The following is an 18,819-nucleotide window of genomic DNA, read 5'->3' as shown; positions in this document are numbered from 1 at the left end:
TCTTAGAGCTCTTTGGGCTATTTGATCATACCTGAAGAGACAGGTACGGAATATGTTCTCCACAACAACAAATGAAATACTTCCCACAGGTTTACATTAGCCTAACACAGCAGTGCTCAAAGTGGGTTGCGACCCCATTTAAACTTGCTGGGGTCTGGGGCTGAAGCCTGAGAGCTTCAGCCCTGGGCAGTGGAGCTCAGATTACAGGCCCCCTGCCTTGGGGCTGAGCCTTTGGGCTTCAGCTTTGGCCTACACCACTCAGGACAGTAGGTCTTTGGCTCCCCTCCCCCCAGGGTGGGGCTAGGGAAGGCTCAGACTTCAGTCTCCCTTTCTGGGGTTGTGTAATTTTTGTTGTCAGAATGGGGTCGTGGTGCAGTGAAGTTTGAGAACTCCTGGTCTAACATTTTATATTGTTCATGAAATCTTTCCAAGCAGGTTATGGTGTGAAGTAAGACAGAAGAATCTGTGACTTTAGAATTGAAAGCCCAAAACATTTTCTTTGTTTGTCATCTTTTAACAGTTATGAGAACTTGATTGTGGGGATAACCCTAACATTTAATATACAACAAATTCAGTATGGTGTTTCTTCAGCCCTAACAATATTACAAATTTTAGTTTAAGATATGGGAAGAATAGTCTCCTGTACTTCCTGTGGCCTTGTCTACATTTGTGGCAGTGGGTAGGGCATGCTTCAGTGAAAGGCAGGCAGTGTCCATGCTGCATTGTGTAGCCAAACACAGCAGTGTGTAGGGGAAATGCAAGGGGAAGGGGTGCCAGCAGCTTCCACCTGCCTGTCTTTCACTGCACCGGGGAAGGCTCCAGCAGGGGGAGGCAGCATCACACTGTAATAACAGCATATTAGAAGATGTTGGAGGCATGGCTTGGGCATGTAGACAGCTGTGTGGGCTATGTGCCCTAGAACAGTGATCCTTAACCCAGGGTCCGCAGCCCTCTGGGGGGCTGTGAGCAGGTTTCAGGGGGCAGGGCTGGCATTAGACTTGCTGGGGCCCAGGACAGAAAGCTGAAACCCTGAGTCACGCCATGTGGGGCTAAAGCCCCGTGCTCTCTGCCCCACTGCCCAGGGCTGAAGCTGAAGCCCAAGCAACTTAGCTTTGTAGGGCCCCCTGTAGTATGGGGCTCTGGTCAGTTGCCCTGCTTGCTACCCCTGGCTTTTATATGCAGAAAAACAGTTGTGGCACAGATGGGCTGTGGAGTTTTTATAGCATGTTGGTCGGGGGAGGTGGGCGGAGGCCCAAAAAGAAAAAGATTGAGAACCCTGCCCTAGAATTCTGGTGTGTATGTACTCTACTCACCTAAGCAAAGCCTCGCTGTCTACACTGCTGTTTATACTGCAGGGAGTGCTGTCGATGTACTCTATATGCCACTGTAAGTGTTGGCCTGCCCTGTGAATTGGTAACTTATTGCAGGTATGAAGTTTGCAAACTGGAACTTAACTGACCAGGATAGATAGTCAAAATTGACTAGTAGTGTATTTATATAATCACTTTGACTTTCTATGTTAAATATTTTCCTATTACTACATTTGCTGGTATTGCAAATGTGGATTATAATATGGTTAAAGATAAAAAAGCTAAAGATTTTATTTATTTCAGATTTGACCTGCCCTAAATTTGGGTGAAAATGGGAGAGTTGTGTGTGGTTTTTGTTTTGTTTTGTTTTTTGTTAATGTATAGAAATCTACCACAATGTCACTAAGGTTAAGAGGGTGGAGAAGGCAGTCTCTTAGGAAAGTTGTAGTTTCTAAGAGGTTTCAAATGATATGCTACCTGTCTTCAAATGGATGGAAGAGAGGAAATTCAGGATTTAAGACAGTTCAAAAATAAATTTCCTTTTTCCTAACATGAAAGATAGAAGTTTTTCCTGCTTTCCTTTTCCCCCCCTTTGTGCTTAGACATTTCTTTGTTGTCATCCTTACTTTTGTGGCTGGCAGTACCAGATGTAGATTTCTCTAAGACTTTAATTAACTATCTAAATACATAATTTCATAAACCATGTTAACATGTTCTGGATGACATATAAAACTAGGACTTACTTCATAGAGTTGTTTCCTCACCACTATCTGAAGATCCACTTCTGCCCTTCCCCAAAGTTTCCTTCAAGTACCAGAGGATCTACAAGCATTGGTACTCTGATTATGAATTTCTGCTTTATCTTTAATGCTGATTCTTTTTTATATTTAGATCTCTTGTTGAGATTCTTCAGTGTTCATTCTATATATATGTGTGTGTGTGTTCTGATTCCTAGTAGAAAATGTATTATTCAAATTTATTTTTTTCAAAATGGAAATGTTTACAATGCTTTTTATCAGTGTGGTATTGCATTTGTAACACTGCAGATTTGTTACAGTTTCTGGCATAAATGCTGTTCTCCAGGGATTTGTGTTGTCAGTTTCTCCTTTTTATGTGCATCGGAACTTGGCAAGCCAGATCTGCATTATTTTTAAACCTTTTGCAAAGTGGCTTAAAGTATGACTTTTCATTAGTGAAATTTTTTAAATGTTATTCACACACTTTTCTTTCATGTATTTTTTAAAGTTTTATTTGTCTCTTGCTAATTGTGTTTCTCATACTAATTATTTGTATTATGGTGGTGCTTGAGGCCACCATAGACTCCCCTCTCCCCCCCCTTGTGTGTAGGCACTGTATTATCACAGATCTGGTTGAACATCCGTGGCTGGACACTTGCCAGACTGCTGGGAGGGGGATTGAAATGCTGAACTGCACATGCTTTTGGCTTGTTGGGGCCAGGCAGAATTTAGGAACTGTACCTGACTGTAGAGCTCTAGAGAGACACTCCAGGAGCAGATCTTATGTCTGACACCCCTTTTGGCAGTAGGAATCACCCACAGTCCAATTGCCTAAGTCCTGAAAGTAGTGCGGAATCCCCCAAACCTCCTCAGCAACTCTTGCATGTACCCCAGAATCCCACCCGAAGTGTGATTTTCCTGGTTTACAGTTTAACTCTTCAGAGGCACACAACAGTGAAAACAAGCAAACAAACATGTAGACTTTGCACAGGATTCTAAACACAATTAACTCATTGCTTAGCACAGATCTAGACAAAATAATAAACACAACTATACCAATTTTCCTTGCCTCAGTTTCTTCACCACTCTGGAGAGTTCTTTGGGCTTGAGCAGAGTCCTTTCTTCTCCTCCCTACCCTCCTGCATGTGGTTCTGATCCAGAAAATGGACTCTCTGGTTCTTCCCTCTCCCCCACTTCTCAGACTACCTTCTCTTTTATAACCTCCGGCACCCTCTTTCAGGTAACCATGAACCCCCCACTAGGTGACTTCATTGCCAGGCTACCTGTCCCCTGATACAGCTATGAATGTTCTGAAAAACTTGGTCAGATCTACTGTCACTGTGTTTACATATGCTAATTTATGTAATAAAAGTTTCCAGATATTTGCTATAGTATAACTTACACAGAAAGCAAAGATACATGTTTTGTAAGTGGAATGCTTCTTTTAAGTGTCCTAGACTTAAAGGCTGTGAGTATAATGGACTAACTGTTCTATTTTGCCAAAGTAGACCCCACATATTCGAAGTTGTATTGCTTTCATGACAGCTCTTCTACTCAGTTAGTTGGCAGCACTGTGAACCTGCAAAATGTAACAGCTAGGTTTTTCTTCGGCAAAACAAAATTTAAACATCTTTTCTCTTACAATTCATTTATTTGATGATAGTTTGGCTGCAAAATTATGACCAACAGTGCAAACATTTCTAAATTTCAAAAGCTGTAGATAATTGTGATGTAAGCTACTTTGCTTACAGAGTTAACATAAAATCAATCTCCTTTTCTCACGTTCTTCTTCTTCCTAGGAAAAGAAATATGTGACTTTTAAGAGGATTTGTTTAACTTTCATAGGAACTGATGCCTGTTATGAATTATGTTACTTTATTGAAAATTGTTCATCTTTGAAATTGATAATCATTTTAATGTTTTAAGTTCACTCTTGATATTGTGGGTTCTTATTTTACTTCATTCACCTATTTTAATGGGATTTGGATCCTAACCAGTCTTAGCAGTACCACATGTAGCCTTCAAGCTATGAAGGTGTAGCGCTACATTTTGACATCATTGGTTATGTCAGTTGTTGCAGCAGTATAGACGAAAATGAAAAAGCCTGTTTAAGTGTTGATTTTGAATTTAAAACCTTGCTCAACTAGTTCCTTTGGAAGTTTTCTTCCCCTCATTTTGTGACTATAGCAATTTGAGGAATTGAAACAACCACCCCTGCCACACAATAGTAAATGTCTTAAAACATTAGTCTTGAGTGTTGGAATTGTAGGATTTGCAAACTAGGTTTTACCTTTTGAGAATGTATTATCTTTTGGTTGGAATAAAATGGCCATTTTAGGAAGATGGTCTTGTGACTGAGGGTCAAGATTCAATGACAGGAGACTCGGAGTGAAATCCTGTCACAAGTGACAAAACCCCGTTGATTTTGATGGGTCCAGGATCTCACATGTTGTTTATACATTCTGTGTAGCAAACATTCTGTGTGATCTTAAGTCAGTCATTTTGAGCCCAATCATACAGCCCTTACTTATGTGAGCAATCCTATTTAGTTCCGTTGGGCTATTCCTAGGATTGAGCCCTATTTTCCTATGTCTGATGGGTTGAATGGGGATAATATCACCTACTTTAGAGGATTTCTGTAAAATTAAATTCATTAATGGTTCTGAAGTCTTTTAATCTCAGTTGGAAAGTGCATAATACCAAGGTTTTATGCATTGTCAAATGTTGGGTGTTTGTGAAAAGAAAATTACTTTTGGCAGATGCTCTATCAAAAGATTACACATTCAAATTAAATTTCAATGTTTATTAAAGATATCATATCATGTTGGTTGTTTACATTAGCGGTGTTTAGTGAGTATGGGAGTCAACATGAGAAAGAATTATTTAAATGAAATGCCTGGTGTTGAAAGAGTTTGCGCTTGGGAACTTGTTACATGACACTTGTTCCATCAGCTGTGTTCAGTCTATTAATTTATGTATGTAGCTACTGAACAACTTATATTTAGAAATATATGTAGCCTGCTAAAATCTCTCTGGAGAAGTTAATTGTTTTTCTGTGTTTAGAAATATTAATATAACCTGCTATTTTTAATAGATTATATATTTTTCCATTCTGTGCCTAAAAAATCTCATTTAAAAGTGAAGTTATAAATATACTATATTAATTAACTGCAGTGTAGGTGTTTGATTGACCTAAAAGCTCATAGACTACAAATCTAATGAGTTGCACATCATGAAAGCTTTGTAGCATGGTGAAAACAAAAGCATTATTTTTTTGGACACTGATAAATGCCAAATTCTTCTGTATTTCTTTTGTCAGTCACCTCTCTTTTTAAATATTATATATAGTACAAATCCTGATGTAATGACATCAGTCTCATTAATTCAGCAAACAAACAGGCACCTGCCCTTCAAATAAGATTTTGGATGAACTGAAAGAAGAGAATAAATTTTGGAATAGAATATCAAACAGTTTCTCCTCTATTTCTGATTATCTAGAAAGCAGTCTCTGCAGGCTTTAGTAGCAGGTGCAATTGAAATTGTATAAATGTGGATTTTTTGGCTATTTCATGCCCCTCTCCTTGTCAAGATGCCATCTTTAGATGTGATTCACAGAGTATCTGCACATCTTTCATGCTGTAGTTTTCATTAAAATTGGCAATGGCTGTGAGAACTACTTGCTATACAAAAAATGGATTCTTGGGAATCAGGATACCTGGGTTCTGTTCCGTAGTGTGGTTGCTCTTAGATATGGCACATTGATTCCATAGTGCAGCGTGGTTAAGTGGATTAGACTTGGGTCTGCCATTATAGATATGTGGGTTCTGTTTTCAGCCAGAAATGACCTTGTGCAACTTCTCAGTTATCTCATTTGTAAAATGGGGGAAATACTTGCCTGCTTTCTAAGGTTTAGGTATAAACCTTGCACAATATTGACTCTTCTTGGTTACTGTGGCTGATTATTTTTGATTTACCTTGGATAGGGACATTGTGTTTGAGTGATTTGACATGATTACGTGTGAGGGTGATTATGTAATTTTATGGCGTAACTTTGGTTTTCTGGATTTTGGGAGTCAGAGCGGGGTGGTGTTTGTCCTTAGCAACCTTAACTGTTAACTGTATTTATAAGTCTGATATAGAACAAACAGACATACACTAATATATTGGAAAATGTTACAACATTTCTGTGTGATGGTATCTATATTCTTTTTGTAAATGCACAGAAAGTAGAAAATTACCTTTGTTTTTCTTTATGCTCAGAACAAGCTTTTAATCCAAAGTACCGTCATTAATATAATAGAACAAAATTACCTTCTCTTTGATTTTTATTTATACACTATCTGGCATAATAATATGAGCTTAGTGTTCTTGTGTTTACATCAGAAGTACTACATGGTTAAACAGAAATAATAGACTACATTGTGACAATGGAAGGTGATGAAAAGGTTCCTTTATATTGGTCCAGGAAAAAGGCAGGTCTATTGCCAACAGAAGGCAATGATAAATTTTTGTCATACTTAAATTTTCCTGCGTCTGAGTTCAACAGGATTGTGATATTTTCACAATAAATTGAAGTATAGAGCCAAATGGAAAAATGAATTGAATAATGCAGGTTGGGCCCTCAGTTCCAATTCTATGTGACCCACTGCCCATAAACAGGCACTAAGATGGTTTATTTCTGGAAAGGAAAGAAGAGAGAGGTGTAACTTTAACTTTTTGTGTTTTGTCTTAATTAAGGAAAGATAAGTGCAAGAATTATTTTCTCTCTCTCTCTCTGTGTGTGTGTGTGTGTGTGTGTGTGTGTGTGTCTACCTGCCTACATAGGAACACTCACAAAGTTGAACTCCTGTATTTCCAAAGTACTTGAACATACTTTGTAAAATCAGGGGTTCAGTTAGCAGGGTCTCCGCTGAACATACAGAGCAAGCCAAGTCTCCACAAAAGAGGAGGAGAGGTTTGCTTAGGAGATTGTCTCCCAGAGTTTCTAAGCATTACAGGAGCAGAACTTCAGTTTTTGTAAGCCCAAAGGTTGTAAATGGCCTACGAGCAATTGGAGTTTGATAAAGTGGGTTGTGCTGTGTGTTAAGAATTGAGTACTATGAAGGTCCTGAATTAGGCAGTGGAGAAATGAATCTGAAAACAGTATGCACAGGTAAAAAATTCCTTCAATGAATGGCTGTAATTGTCCTGTATCTCATTTTCGTTTTGTTTTGTCTAGCCATGACTTAGTGATCAGACCCTTTTTTCATGAATTACAGTATTGCAGTACATTTCCTAGTAGCTACAGTTATGTTGAATAGCTGGTAGTCTGTATTGTGCTGAAGGAGTGGTATTTCCCATAATAGATATGTGATGGTCACAGAGACTCCCTTGGACTGTCACTGGATGTGCTGAAACTACCTCTGAGCCTATTTCCCCTGCCAGCTTGAGACTCCAGAACCCTGTCTTGTTGAGCCAGACACGCTAGCCTGCTTCAACACAGACCCAGGGTCTGAACCATGCCTCTAAAGCTGCAGACTAACTGAAAACAGCTCAGCAAGTACTCCTGATTCCAGCACCCAGACACCCAGTTCCCAATGGGATCCAAACCCCAAATAAATCTATTTTACTCTGTATAAAGCTTATACAGGGTAAACTCATAAATTGTCCGCCCTCTATAACACTGGTAGAGAGAGATGCACAGCTGTTTGCTCCCTCAGGTATTAATCACTTACTCTGGGGTTTGTTAATAAACAAAAGTGATTTTATTAAGTATAAAAAGTAGGATTTACGTGGTTTCAAGTAATAACAGACAGAACACGCAAGTCTAAGCCTAATGCATTAAGAATCTATTTACAGATAAAATCTCACCCTCAGAGTTGTTCCAATAAACAGCATTCACAGACTAGACTCCTTCCTAGTCTGGGCCCAATCCTTTTCCCTGGTTAAGTCCTTGTTAGTTCCAGCTCAGGTGGTAACTAGGGGATTTCTCATGACTGGCAGCCCCCTTTGTTTTGTTCCATCCCCTTTTATAGCTTTGGCCCAAGGCAGGAATCTTTTGTCTCTCTGGGTCCCCACTCCTCCTCCTAAATGGAAAAGCACCAGGTTTAAGATGGATTCCACTATCATGTGACATGGTCACATGTCACTTCAAGACCTAATTTTTCATTACCCTCGTCAGGTACACAGGAAGGCTTGCAGGTAAATAAACCCATTCACAACCAATTGTCCCAGTCAGTGGGAGACATCAAGATCCTAAGCCACCATGAATGGCTTTGCATAATTACAATAGGACCTCAGAGTAATACTTCATATTTCTAGTTTCAGATACAAGAATGATACATTTATACAAATAGGATGAATATATTCATTAGGTTATAACCTTTGTAATGATACCTTACAAGAGACCTTTTGCATAAAGCATCCAGTTACATGATATTCACATTCATAAAGCAAATGGAGTGCAACGTCACAATATATTATGTTGAATTTTTACTGTGTTGAAGATTTTTTGCCTGTAGCTTAACTATAAGTTTTGGATCTGAGGCCAGTCCCATAACATTTGTCAAAGTAGCCTATTTGCCTGTAACCTCTCCAGGAGAAATTGGGGGTGTTGGGTTTCATTTCATTAGTTGCTGTGCTTAAAAACAAACAAACAAAAAACAAAAACCCTTCACTTCACTTTGCTTAGTCCAGAAGTGAAGACATTTTTTACCATAAATAAAAGTGTAAATATATAACTGAAAGTATATTTTATTAACAACTGACATTTCTGAGCTTTTAAGCAGGTGGCAGCTATTGTGCTGAGATAGTGACATGTTAGTTTAAAACAAACAAACAAACACCCCACAACTCCAGACAACTTTATTTCTTGCCATCAATGTGTTCCAAGCAAAAGCCTGTTTAAGCCATAAGTGGAAAAAAAACTGCACGTGACAGCTTTGTAATAGTGAATGTGGCTGGCTCAAATGAGAGAACCAAATATCTTTAGCATGTATATAAAACCATGTTTCATGATTCAATTGTTAGTTATGAAGCCAGTGAAAAGCTGCAGGTGACAATAGAAATTTTAGAAAAAGGATGAAGAAAATTACACTGCAAAGATGATTCTGAAGAAAGTAAAGCTGTAGGCAACTGCCCAGTGTGTTAACATTTTTCAGTTTTATTTTTCAGAAGTTTTAATTTATCCATGCAGACATTCAAATACAACAACAAAGAAAGCAGAACAGGAATATGTATTTAACAATATCACAGTACAAAATATTCATAGATAAATATTACTGAAGATTATACGGTAAGTAATCCCCTGTTCTCATGAAGGACCAGGTCAGGTGTCTTCATAGTTGGATTTTGTGCCCCTATACATTGTCAATTTTTCCATGAGGATAGTGTTGGTTAGCTCAGTCAGTCAAAGGATATGGGGGAAGTAGCAGAATTCCATTTTTGGAAAATGACACTTTTGGCCACTATAAATGCTCCAACAATCTGTTTCCTGGCATTACTCAAACAGGGCGGATCTTCTAGAATATCCGAAACACAGAGGCTTGACATAGTGGTGAGCCCTACCCTGGTTGCTTTAGGATTTTGTAATATCTTACCAAAATAGTTTACTGCAGTTGATAGTGGTGGAATCAAAGAGGAAGGATTTTTGAGAGTGAGAAGAATATCATCTGTCTATAGACTAATCTTGTAGTCTTTATCGCGATGGTAATTCTTTCTGATTTATGCTGCTAGTGATTCCATAGCTATATCAAATAGTAGAGGCAATGGAGGGCACCCCCCAATACATTCCTTGATGTAACTGAAAAGTGGAGAAGAAAACACCATTAGTCAAAAAAAGGCACGGGGTGATTTGTAAATAATATCAATCCAGGTCAGATATTTAGGTCCAAATCTTAATTTTCTCAGGATTACTTAGAGGTATGGCCCTTCCAGTTGATCAAAGATCTTTTCAGAATCTAACTTTAGGAAAGCAGCTGGAGCCCCAGTTGTTTATGCCACAATGAAGACTGACCTTGTCTTTTTTTAAAATTAGGGTAATCATCACTTTCCTCATGTCCTATGATGATATTTCTTTTGTAATATTTCATTAGACTTCTGACAGTATCAGTACTAATTGGTTGATAAATGTCTCATGAAATTCTGCTGGAAAGCCATCAGATCCAGGCTCTTAGCTCAAGTTGAGCAAATCAATTGTTTGCTTCACCTGTAACGATAGATGACGACAATGTATTTATAAATTGTCAAATAGGTTGGAATTTAACTCCCTGTGAGAGATGTCAAGGGATTCATAAGTCTTCAAATTATATATTAATTTTATCAGGTTCTAGTACAGAAAAACTGTTCTGTAGCAAAGGGGATATAGTGTTATCAGAGGGAGCCATTTTAATTTTCCTTGCTAGGAGTTTGCCCTAAGTCATAATGCTTCTGTTTAATTCTGTTAACCATGAATTGAATCTGGATGGACCATACATCCATTGTATTTGTATTTTGAGGTAATGAGCGAGTGCAACATCTAATTATTTTGCAACCTCCTCTGCTTTTCTTTCTTTCTTCCGTCCGTCCTTCCAGATGCAAATTTTAAGGTAGCCTTCAGTGTTCCCGATAAAATTATAGTAGAGGAGATGGCGTTTGTATTTCCTGCAATAAGTTGGTAATGGATGTTTCAGTCATCTGAAGAAATGTATGGTCTCTGAGTAGAAGTGTGTTTAACTTCCATCTTGAGGATCTTTTAGTACTATGACCAGTGTCTATATGAAGAAAAACTGGACCATGATCAGAGATAATGATACTACCTGGATGATTGCGATGGTCCCTTCTGACCTTAAAGTCTATGAGTCTACCAACTTCTGCCCCAAGACATGCAGGAGGTAGAACTGTAGATATCATGAAAAATTGAATCTGGAATAAGAAACATGAACCATGGAGAATATGTGTAGTCATGCTTTGTAGGCTGTCCTTCAGCTGGGATAATGAGTGGTTTGCAAAGGGCTGAGCTTTTCCCCTATAACACAGATTTGTCTATGATCTCATCCATAACTGTGTTCCAATGTCCTCCTAGTAACACTGAGACATCAGCTCTGTCAGAAATAATGCCATATGTTATATGCAGTGGTGTTGTAGGCGTGTGAGTGTCAGGATATTAGAGACACAAGGTAGTGAGGTAACCTCTGTTGGTGAGAGAGGCAAGCTTTTGTTCTTCAGGTCAGCTCTATGTAAGCTTGAAAGTTTCTTCCTCTCTCTCTCTCTCTCTCTCATATCAACAGAAGTTGGTCCAATAAAAGATACTGTCTCATCCACCTTGTCTCTCTGGAAATAATGCCAGTTATTTCAGCGATAAAGGGTGCATGGGCTGCCTGGTTTTCCTAATCACAGTTCCTTTTTTTCAGGACTTATACTTGGCAATTTCTTTTTCCTTATGAGAGGATCATGCTGTTACCAGAGTGGGATCTGGTCTCAATTTCTATAGGGCTTGCCAAGCATCTAATTTGATATTTAAGTATTTCACTGAGTCTGTCATCTTCTTTATGAAAGTCGCAGAATATTTGTGGCTGTATTTAATAATCCCCGGGAACTTGTTTGATGCCATTAAATGTTGCTCTCTTCTTGCTTAAACTTGCAGAGAAGTCTGGATACAAAGAACATTTTAAATCCTGATACTTAAGAATTCCTTTTTGTCTAACACATCAGTTTAACATTGTCATTAAAACTTAGCAATTTACATCTGATAAGTTTGGGGTTGTTATTGGTCTCTCCTCCTGGCCCTTGTCACTTGAGCCTTTTCAGTTTCCAGGGAAGGCAAACCGGGATCCAAATCTACTACCTCAAAGAATGTATTCTGGGGAAAGTTAATAATGTTTTTTCCTTTCACCCCTTCCAGGATGCTCCCATGAACTGCAATTTATTCCTGCGTCATCTATTTTCAAGATCTTCCTGTTTCTCTTCAAGACTGTTAGTCTTTACCTTAAGGAAGCATTCTCTGTTCTAACCTCCTTCAGTTGTGTGGCAGGTTTTTGTAGTTTGTTATCTAAATAGGTCAAAGGAGCTTTGACTTCTCCCACATTTTTAGAGAGCTCATATATATCTTGAGATAAAAGATCAAATTTGGTAGTTAGAAAGTCCTTCATAGCTGCAAAGTCCTATGTGAGAGACTGTTGGATTTCCTCGGCCTTACCTTTCTTTGGATACTCAGGCTTGGGTCGTTGGGCATTTCTGTTTTCCCAGCAGGGAACACTACAACAACACTATAAAAAAGGATCTCCCTCCTCTAATTAGTAAATTTCTGACAAAGTTATGGCTTAGGTACGTGGGAGCCACGTGGAGGTGGAGGAGACCAGGAGTCAGGCAGCCGTCTTCTCTCTTGGTAATATGACCCTCGGAGTGTCAACATTTTGAGAGCCCTAGAATGTTGCTTCTAATCATTTTCCATGTTTTAGCAGTTATAATATTGTATCTCTGGGCCTCATGTACATACAAATTTGGAATTATAGTTGAACTGTTTCTTTTCCTGTTGTCTATTCATTTTGCTTCCCCAGTGCTGCCCAGGCACAATTCTTAGACATATTGGCTCAAGGTGCAAGAGTGTAGCATGGACTGGAAATAAAGCTTGGTTATTCTTCATAGTAGTTCAGAGCAATGCTAGTAAGCTGATATCTAGGGTTACCATATTTCAACACTGAAAAAAGAGGACACTCCACGGGGGCTCTGGCCCCGCCCCAACTCCGCCTCTTCCCCATCTCCGCCCCCTCCCCACCCCCATTCCAACCCCTTCCCCAAAGTCCCCACCCCAACTCTGCCCCCTCCTCTGAGCACCCTGCATTCCCCCTTCTCCCTCCCGCTCTGTTCTTGGTTGGGGGTTGCTAGGTGCTTCATAAACTGTAAAACGTTTGTAAAACCTACAAAGTGAGGGTGAAACAGAGAAAAGTCTGTGAGCAAAACAAGCTGCTAGTGAGGGAGACATGGTTATCTATATGGGATGTTTTTATTTATTTACCATCATTTATAGTAATGATGATGATGGTAGTAATGCTACAAATAAGCAGTTAAGATTGGGACTTTATTCTAAACAAGAAAATAAATCTAAACCATGGAGAATGCAGTGAAAATTAATATTGATTATTAGGAATAATGGTGAGGTAGGAATAGCATCATGATGGTCAAGGAGAAGGGATTCTGCTAGGGCCAGGTAGTGTAACCATGGTTCTATTTAGTATTTGTGTCAAAGCACTTTCACCGCTTAAATACAGTTCTCTGGTTTAGTTATTTGGTACAGTAACTTGCAAACCGTGAAGCCGGTAGCGCTCTGCCAAAAGACGCTCGGGGGATCCCGAGTGCGAGTGGCTGCAGCAAAACTAACAACTCACACCGAGATGATGTCACAGCGGGCGACCTCCCCCCCCCCCCCCAAATTCAGAGAACCTTAATATAGTTGAAATACACTGAACTGCAGATTTTTGGATGGACAGAATGGAAAAAATAGTAGCTATTTTGCTAAAAATTAAGGACAGCTGTTAGTGTACAGGAGTTCTGGCACTGCATTTCTGACTATACCACTGCCTCATTTGGTGACCCTGGGCAAGTCACTAAGGCCTGCTCTACACACAGATTTTGTGCCAGGGTAACCATTTTGGTTAGGGGTATAGTTTCTTTTTAAACCAATTGAGTTATCCCAGTACAACCCCAAGTGTGGATGTAATTCTATACTGGTACAAGCAATTTGATACCAAGTACCAAGTCCATGCCAGGAAGTTGTTCCACTTTCATTATACTGGTACTGTTAAAATGAGAGAATTTTCCTGCGCCACCAAGGCCTTACACTCGATCTGTTTCCACCTATTTATGATTTTCCACTTGCCGCTTTGTGATGCTCACGCTGCAAGAGCTCTACAAGTATAAAGTATTTTTATGTCTGTGTATCACGAGTGGGGTGCGTGGCTAGGAGCCTGACCTTTGCCTCGCCTCACAAGATATGAAGGTGCAAGACCTGGGTAACATTTCTCCTGGGTCATGGTTTACGGACAGGACTCACAGGGCACTCAGCAGCCCGATTGATTTTCACCAGTTCCATTCAGGAAAGTAAACGGAGACACGGGAGGGGAGGGAGAAGGGCGGGATCCTGCCCCGCAGACACACCCCAACAACATCCTCCAGGCAGCTCAACCCGACTAGCGGCTCCTCTCATGCCCCAGGCTCGCCAGCCGCCCCGGACTCTCCAGCTTGCCCTGTGACTGGTGCCTGGGGCGCAGCTCCAGCCCCAGGGAGACGCAAATCCGGACAGTGCCGGCTCCCTGCAATGCGCTGGCGTCCACAACCCCCCCCCCCCCGGGGATGCCCCCCAGCCCTGTGATGGCTGCCGAACGGTGCCCAGAGACACCCCCCCCACCCAAAGGACAGGGGCCTGCGCCCACCCTCCCCCGACGGCTTGCTGCCTCACAGGGGCAGGTTGGTCGCGTCGCAGGGGCCGCTGGGAGTTGTAGTTCTCGGCCGCTCCCCTCTCCCGGCTCTCCCTGGAGCATGAGGCCCGGCCAGACTACAGCCCCCAGCATGCCCTGGGCAGGAGCCGAGTGTCGCACCGAGGTGATGTCACAGCGAGCAACCCACACACACAAATTCGGAGATCCTAGCCTCCGTATTTCCCCGGACATGTCCGGCTTTTTGGCAATTTCCCCCGGCCGGGGATTTGGGGACCAAAAAGCCGGACATGTCCGGGGAAATCCGGATGTATGGTAACCCTAATATAGGCGTGTGGTTTCTGTATTTTTAAATTGTGTATCCCTGTGTAGTACAAGAAGTTAGTGGATTTTGGGAAATGGTGTCACATTTCACGGACTTGAAATTTCAGTGAAAAATGGGAAATATGTTGTTGATTTCTTTCCCTCATCCCCCATTTTTCAATTCACTCTAGTATGGAGAGAAAAAAAGGATGTTCTGTATGCCACAATAGTGCTTAGCTCCTGCAATTGATATAAAATTGTTTGAAAACTCCGTCTTAAGACTGCTGCACTGGAGGTGGCTAGCTCTGGAGAGATCTGGACAGGAAGGGCCTTATAGAGCATTTTCAGCAATATCTCAAAGAATTAAAGACTAAGAATATAGTTGTGTTTTTTTTTAATTCTACAGAGGTTATGTTACAGAATATGGTAATAAGGTTTTAAAATGTACATGTGTATGCTTTCTTTGGCTATGCCTCAAGGAGAATTAAGATCTGAAGTGAATGAATATATTCTATTTGTTCTCAAGGTTGCTCCTGCAATCTGGCACTTTGTGTTGCTGGAAATGGAACTGAAAGTGCCAGGTCAAGGATAATTGTTGCTGAGTTACGGGAGTATGGTCTGTGATTATACAAAAATAAAGATGAAATTCACCCATGTGGAAATCTCTATGCACCACTGAATCCCTTTAAGGAAGTGAAATGGACTGATGGGGTAGCTATGTAGGGGAGTCTTTGCACTCTCTGTTTTGACAATGTTTTGACGCAGAATTTAATATTGAGTTATACCTTTTAGTTCTTCTGTTTCCTAATAAATTTGTGCAAGTGGCATGAGCTTTGGAAAGTCTGTGAAGAGAGAGGCACCATATTTTCTTATGCAGCTTTAAACTTCAACTTTCCTCTGGGTTTTATCAGAGTTAGTTTATGAAATGTTGGGAAAACCTCATTAATGCATTGGCTTTTATCTATATGGAGACATTTATAGTCCAAGACATTTTAAAAGGGATGTACTCATTTCAAAACCATGATTCAAACACTGTCTAATGTTGGGGAAGTATGGTACCTGAGCCAAACTTCAGTGTTTAGTTCCTTCTTTAAGATTCAGTTTTTAAAATCTTATCATTGTGCATAAAAGATTCTTTCTTAGGATAAACCATTTGCTTTTAATTAACAACCTCCAGCACGTACATGATGCAAAGTAAATATGGAGTTTTAAGATTAGTGTTACAAGCCTACATATCCCTTACAGTAATAGGATAACTAAGGTTAGTGGCTTTCAGTTTTTGCTCAGTAAAAGTAAATTAATGGCATTTGTTACAATGTAAAGTTTAGTGACTTTCTTCAGTTTGCATTTAACATTGTTTGAAACATGAGCCTATCTGGTCCATCAATTTCCTAGTGGGATAATATCTGTGTTATACACTTAACAGCACATTTGGCATTAAATGGCTGGCTGACAGAAGGGAGGAACTGAGAATTGAGTGGTCGTGGAAATGGAACTACCCTCATTTCTCTAGGTTAGAATTGGATTCAATGGATGGCTACCAAAGGAGGAACTCACACTGTTGCTGTCTATGCTGTTCTGGCACAAGAACCAAAGAGTCTATTTCATTGTCAAATCCTTTCACTCTGACACCATTCATGAGCACTAAAATTACCTTTTTAACAAAACGCCAATGTTAATGCATTATAAAGAAGCACTTTGGTACTGATGTTCTTTGTGGCATTTCTGAATAAATTGGCTTTACCATAATTATGGTAATTAACTTGATTTCCATTTCAAGTCCAGGAAGCAAGTGTGTGCTGTTGCTATTTTTTGTATTCACTTGGTTCTACTTTCTGTTTTAATTTTAGTATGATGTAGAATTTTATATTTTATTGCTGCCAAGAGAAAATGGGCTTGCTGTTGGGTGTTGTGTGGGTTAGAAGTGGGAGGAATCCAAAATCCTGAAGTTCCAGTTGTATCATTCATCCGCAAGACTCTGAAAGGGTTTATTGTAATGGTTTCACATTGACAGCTCCCTGCATTAGGGAATAGTTGGCATTTGCATGCGAGTTTTGGGGCTGTTATTATGCCTCCTTTTGTTGGCTTTTATAGCAAGCAACAGAAATTGAATTTGTTGTGGAGGACACAGTCCTTTTCACAAATAAACCAGTTTTTCTGATGATAGGCAAGGCTTCCTAAAGATAAAACTTAATTTAGTGTACTCATGTCAGTAAACAAGAGTCCATTTTGGGGAAAGCAAGATCACCTAAGTGTGGAAGCCGAGAAAAGTGGCTTCAAGAGGGCAGATGTAAAGCCCACCTCCATCAGGCTCCCATCCCATGCTTATGCACTCCATTAAAATCTACAGATATTCAATGACCTTCCCTAAAAGCATGAAACAGTATTTAGGCAAGGAAAGTGGAGCCTCTAATAGGAGGAGGATGGCCTTTATGTGAAGGACTAGTGAAGTATATGACACAAAAGACTGCTAATGCTGAAAAGGAAAAGCGTGTCATGAACAAAAATTCACAGTTGCTAATGGGGCTTAAGGGCCAACGAACAGACATACTCACTAAGTTAACTGATGAAAAATGTACCAGAAAAAGAAAAAGTGTGTTCTTTGGACACAGACGCTGATAACTGTATTTGTCAAATAAAACCAAGTATGGGTGGGCGAAATAAAGGGAGGGGAGAGAAGGTATGGTAAGAAAATTGAGACTCATGAAAGATGCAATGATAAAAGGGTGTGTCAGGAAACCTCAAGAGAAGGCGTTCACTGTGTAGGAAAAGATCTGTTGAATCTGCATTTCAAGAGTGAGGTTTCAGTAATAAGGCACACTTTCTATTTTCCTCAGCTAGTGTTGGCAGCCTCCTAGGGATATTATTGCCAGATTACACTAATTTAAAAAAAAATAAAGATGCAGTGATGAGGAAAGAAAAGAAATAAAAGGATAAATATAAGGCCACAAATTTATTATTTACTATGTTCTCTGGCATTATGGCTAAAACAGGATCTGAGTGAGTAAATCAGTAAAGAGTTTAGAAAGAGACCTAAGGATTTGACCTTCTACAATAAAGTTTTATTCTCAGTGAAGAAAGTAAAAAGATCCTCCACTCTTGCTCTGAGAAAAGAAACTCAGGGAAAAGAATCTGAAGATGAGATGGAGCTGAATTTCTGGCTAATAGTAATGCCTACTATTGTACAAAAAGAGAAGCAAACGTGATTAAGGAAATACAGTCCCAGTAGGTTCTGAAGAATAGGTCAAAGAGAACTGACTAAAAAAGCCAAAATTAATTTGGACTGTCAGAGTAGGAGGAGAAGAGCTGAGTTAAGACATTTCTACACTGAAAATGAAAGCTTTTTATTTGGAAAATATTTCTCAAAGAAATGAGATTAACAAAATGAGTTAAGGGTGGCTATAATATGCGTTGGTTGTAGGAGCCATAAGTGATTTTTTTCGCTCCTTTTATAAGTTGAGAAGATTTCTAAAATTAGATAGCTATATCTTGATTTTGGGGAGAATATTAAGATATAACTTGTAAATGTAAATATTTGGAGTAGAAATGTACTGTAATGGGTATCCAATTGGGGGCAGGATTGAGGCCATATAAGCAGATTTAGGAAATAAGACCCATATAGCCTCTGCAAATCTCTTCTCAGCAGCCCATTAATAATAATATTCACTACTTCTGGCCTCGGTAACAGCAGGATTTAGATGTAGTTGGCGAGTACAAGGGGAAAGGGCATACCAATGAAGTGGCACTTACACTGTGTGGCATTTTTCTCCAATCTATGGCCAAGCAGAGGCAGCAAGTACTAATAAAATTGAATGACAGTTCATAAAACAAGTGCAGCTTATCTCATTTTATCTTGCCAAGTCTGAGTTTGACCTACCTCTACAGTGTTGTCATACAACAAATATCAGTGTATATCTATAAACTATGGTAATTTGTGCAATGAGAACGAACACATTTCCCCGATGCCGTTTTATTTTTGTATTATGAAAACCTTTCTTGGATACTTCTTAAACATTACATTGAATGGGAAAACTACCTGTATGTTGACACTTGCATTAAAGTGTTGTAAGTTGTTGGCCT

General features: G+C 39.7%; 1 protein-coding gene across 3 annotated transcripts in view; it reads left to right on the top strand.

The window, feature by feature from the left end:
• Positions 1 to 18,819, top strand: part of SGMS1 (sphingomyelin synthase 1) — a 198,079-nt gene that overhangs the window by 78,258 nt on the left and 101,002 nt on the right. The gene's annotated exons all lie outside the window — the stretch shown is intronic.

This window comes from Trachemys scripta, chromosome 7 (genome assembly GCF_013100865.1).
Source record: "Trachemys scripta elegans isolate TJP31775 chromosome 7, CAS_Tse_1.0, whole genome shotgun sequence".
NCBI lineage: Eukaryota > Metazoa > Chordata > Testudines > Emydidae > Trachemys > Trachemys scripta.
This window is presented reverse-complemented; position numbering and strand designations above follow the sequence as displayed.